At 36.6% G+C, this 4861-nt stretch overlaps 1 pseudogene; it reads right to left on the bottom strand.

The window, feature by feature from the left end:
- Positions 1-432: 432 nt before the first annotated feature.
- LOC120138851 lies at positions 433-3706 on the bottom strand (annotated as a pseudogene).
- Between the last annotated feature and the right edge of the window lie 1155 nt (positions 3707-4861).

Raw genomic sequence — 4861 nt, 5'->3', positions numbered from 1 at the left:
GCAGAACTCCTTCCGCCCAAAACAAGTATACGCCGGTGGAAAATGAAACCATATCTCTTCCTCACCACGTTGTATACTGTCGGGTAGATCGCTAGTCATGGTCTGAAGCCACAAATGGGTCAAACTAGCATCTCCACCCGGATGCTGTACTCTCAGCCATGGCCCGAAGCAGGTTTCTTCAAACAATTTTCTTTGTGCAGGTGAAAGCTTCGAAGCAATTGTAGTGGCTAGGCTAACTTTATTCCTTAATGTCAATGAAGTCGAAAAAAAATTCTAAAAAAAATAATACCATACCAAAAACTACACTGTCAAGATATACCAAAAACAAAACAATAAACATAAATAGTAGTTTATTCTTGAAACTAAAATTTGCAGCACTGTTTTTGTCTTTTGGTTGAAATGAAAATCGCAACGAGATAATGAGAATCGCAACGCGGAAATGACTATCGCAACGAGAGAATCGCAACGAGAGAATCGCAACGCGAAATGACTATCGCGACCAGACAATCGCAACGCGAAATGAAAATCGCAACCGCGAAATAAAAATCGCAACGCGAAATGAAAATCGCAATGCGATTTTTGTTTCGCGTTACGTTTTTTATTTCGCGTTGCGATTCTCTCGTTGCGATAGTTATTTCCGCGTTGCGCTTTTCATTCTTGAAACTATTCTTCTTCTGCATTACTTCAACCAAAAGACAAAACAAAGACAAATACTAACTTCACAGGCTAAACAGTTTAGCAGTATTGGCAGCAATCGAATGAATTTAACAAGAAATCTAAGTGAAATGGTTAATCTATTATTGAAATTACCAGTAAACTTATCATCAATCTCAATATGAAAAACCTAAAATAATGCAAAAATTTCAAAATAAAAATAAAAAAAACTAACCCTCGGAGGTTGATTTTCCATTTCTGAATGATTGTGAGGGATTTTTGACTGTGAATGGTTGTGAGGGATTTCGCCGGCGATGGGGACGGAAATCTTCGGAGATGGGGACGGATTTCGCCGTAGAGAGTGAGAGATGGAGATGGGACTGAGTGTTGTGATTTTGGGTTTGAGGTTATGAGTTGCGATTACTGTGGACGGTTCAGTTTCCGATTTATTAAGAAAAAATTCGTGTTTGGAATTTGAAAAAAAAAATACGCGTTAATACGAATGGCGCTATGTAAATCGCGTTACGAAAGTCAGAATCGCGTTGCGAAAGTCAGTATCTCGTTGCGATTTTGTATTATCGCATTGCGATAGTAAGTATCGCATTGCGATAGTCAGTATCGCATTGCGATTTTCCCAATTCGTGTTGCGATTTACTTATTCGCATTGCGAATTGGGAAAATCGCAACGACACTGTATACCATCGCAACGCGATTTCCAACTATCGCAACGCGAATTTGCGATAATGGAGATCGCGTTGCGAATTAGCGATCGCATTGCGATTTTGTTGGTTATTTTGGCAAATCCGGAAAAAGTTGGTTAAAATCGTATATTATATGGGATTTTTGGTCACTGAGGTTATTTTCTCTAATATTTTTTAATATTAATTAGAGGATTGAAACCGTTAGTTTACAAAAAAAAAGATAATATTCCAAAATGAGGGTCTCTTTTTACTCTCAAAGAAAATGTTTGAGGTCAAAATACTCTAAAAAAATAATGGTCAAAGTAACTATTCAATCAAACATTATGAGTCTTTTTGTCCGAACATAAAATGGTGGGGATAAAATACTCTAAACAAATAGGGGCTAAAATGAATATTTTAATCAATGTTGAGGATTAATTTTGACATTATGCCTATTAATAATCCTACTTTTAATAATTTTTAAAAAAAAATTCAAATTTCAAATTTGTCCGATAAGGCAATGTCCTAGAAATTCAAAAGTAACTAATATATATTTTAAATAATTAAAGAAAAATCCATCAATCTAATTTGCTATTAAAACGCATTTGATAATGTTATTTCCATGACAATACCAACATCATATACTTTACATGTTATAACTTATAAGGGAGTAAGGGTATATACTTATTTTCATTAAATCATACCTTAATATAATGTAAGTCTTAGGGATGGGCATGGGACCTGAATCCGACGGGTTTCGACCCGATCGGGTTGGATTTTTAAAAAAAATCAAGTTGGGTTTTTTATGTGATGTTCGAGTCGGGTTAAGTTTGGGTTTTAAGATAAAAACACCGATCCGAAAAAATATAATTTTACTTATATATTTAAGAATAATTACAATAATACTCCTCTATATATTATTTTTTCAATAATCACTATTTTTATTGAATAAAAATATTTTTTATTATTTCAGATTGAGTTTTTAAGTTATATATCGGGTCGGGTTTGATCGGGTGAAAACTTGTTTTGATCGGATCGGGCAGATATCAGGTGGAGGACTCATTGTTTTCGGATTGGGAGAACTAAAAACCCAATCTAACCCTACCAATATTCATCCCTAAATATAACATAGGTATAAGAGAATAATGATCTCAAAATTACAGTATAAAAAATAATGATATTATAGAATTAATACAGACATGAAGAGAGAGATGGGTGAAGGCAATCGTCATTTTTAAATTTTTAAAATTATCATATATTTAATTTTTTTTATATTTTTTATTAAAAATCTATTTTCACCTTTAAAATTTTAGAAATTTATCTCCCTTAAATTTTAGAAATTAACTCTCCCAATATAAAATTATAGGTCTGAATAAAAATATATATTCAATACTAAAATGTCATAACACAAGGAGGATGACTACATTACTACTAGTGAATAATTTCTTCCAAAACTTTTTATCCTATCTAAGCTTTGATTTACATTAGGGAAGAAGGGGTATGATTAGGAAATAGTAAAATTCGATTCGAAAAAAATCGACTCTGATTAGGGGTATCAAAGCTCGCTAGGGAGTGAAGATAACAGGGACATCCTCATCTCCATCACCTTCTTGTGAGAATTGGAATGCAAATAGCTCACAAATGTAGGGCTTTTGGCTGGCCTATACTCTGGCAGCAACCTCCCTGATTTGTACCTCACCCCACATGCATTACATAGTGTCTTTGGCCCCAATGGTCCGGCTCTCCACTGTGGTGTCCTTTGTGCTAAGCAATGGCTACACCTCCTTGGCTGCTGCTGCGTCAGCACCACCCTCCCCCGCCTTCTCTTCCTCCACCGTGCCGCTGCTACTGTTGTTGTCATCTTCCTTCTTGGGCACAATGAGTTCACTGTCGGCTAACCAGCATGATTGTTGAAGCAAAAGAGGGTCGGAGTTGGCCAGTTTGAGGCTATAAGACCAGCTGGAAAATGGGTTGTTTTTGGTTTTGGAAACCCTCCTTCTCTTGCTCCTTGCCTTGCCCGGAACAACGAATTTCTGCAACGGCGGTGGGGTAATCTGGTGGGGTTTCTTTCCAGATTTTCCAGTTGCAGATTTGGTTTCAACATTTGAAGGTGGGATACAGTTTCCGGTGCTTGAGAAACAGTCTTCCACGAATATAGATAACCATTCCAAGCTCACATCAACTTCCTGCAAAGCACAAAGTTAGAGACTTTGAACCGTGACGCCATGCAAAGAGGGAAAGGAACTAACCGTGTTTAGAGTAGGGAAAAGGTCATCAAGAGAGGCTGTTGGAGCTTCATACTCACCGGAGACTGTCATATTCCTGAGAAAATCCATGTCCGAAACAGAAAAACCAAGAGAAAATTTCTTTGTACCGTGTTGTTGAGCTTCAAGAGAAAGAAAGTTAAAGGTGGGAACTTGAAAATGAAAACACCATTATGAAGAAGAAGTTGGCTTAAGAAGTACGGGGTTTTAGGCACAGCTGTATTCAATATTGTTGCCCCCTCTTTATGGCCTAGTCTTCTGTCGGCAGATAAAGCTATGGAACACAGTCAAATTTCAAAACTTTACTCAATCATCATGCAATAAAAAAAAAAAGAAATTTCCCAAATCTCTTATTTTTACTGCTTAAAATATACATGTTAACTAATATGGGGTCTTAATGCAACTGTGGACAAGTTTTTAACATTTTATATCAGTGGGGTTATAAATCCAAGGCTTGCTTGGACTCAGAAGCCTGTTCTGGTTATAAAATAAAATGACCCAAAAGTCCAAAATTTAGAAAAAGAAGAAGATGAAAGTGGCATTCTGAGAGAGAAGGGGTGGTACTATGGGGCTAAATGGGACCAGTAAAGGCAAAGTGCTTACATATATAGTAACAATGTGAAGCTCGCTACAGTGTCTATAAGCTGCCAGAGCTGATAGATTCTTTAAAATGAAAGGTTAACATCCATTTTAGCCCAGGCTTTTATCAGGTGATGTGATCTTGCAGAAGGCTGAGGTTGCCGATAGTATATTTTCCTTCTATGGCACCTTGATTGATCTTCTTTTTGTTACACTTCCAATGTTCATGGTCTCTCTTGAAGTACTTGTATCGGACATAATTCAAAAGATACGAGCACGAAACTAAAAACCCGATTCGAATAACCTACATCTGATTGTTCCCTTCCTAGTGAATGTATTGCAGAAGGAATAGTTTCTGATACTGGTCTGGTTCTTATTGGCAGAGCACTGCTAAATGTATGTACATGATGGATGAAGAAGGATACATCCATGGGACACCACATGGTGGATCATTTAGACAGTCAATAAACAAACAGTAATTGAGTTCAATCAACATGGTAGCCAGTGGCCACCATCTGAATCAGCAAACCAAGTGAAAACACTAGGGAAATATGGAACATCCCACACTAACCGGTCTTTTTAGAGGAACAATGCATGTAAGAAAAATAAATAAATCATGAAAGGAACAATTCATGGTAGAAAGTTGAGTTTGATGTTGCATTGATCAAAGCAAAATCATGAAGG

Source organism: Hibiscus syriacus, unplaced genomic scaffold, assembly GCF_006381635.1.
Source record: "Hibiscus syriacus cultivar Baekdansim isolate YM2019G1 unplaced genomic scaffold, ASM638163v2 tig00110710_pilon, whole genome shotgun sequence".
Lineage (NCBI taxonomy): Eukaryota > Viridiplantae > Streptophyta > Magnoliopsida > Malvales > Malvaceae > Hibiscus > Hibiscus syriacus.
The sequence above is the reverse complement of the archived record's forward strand: the minus strand, read 5'-3'. Positions and strand labels throughout refer to the sequence as shown.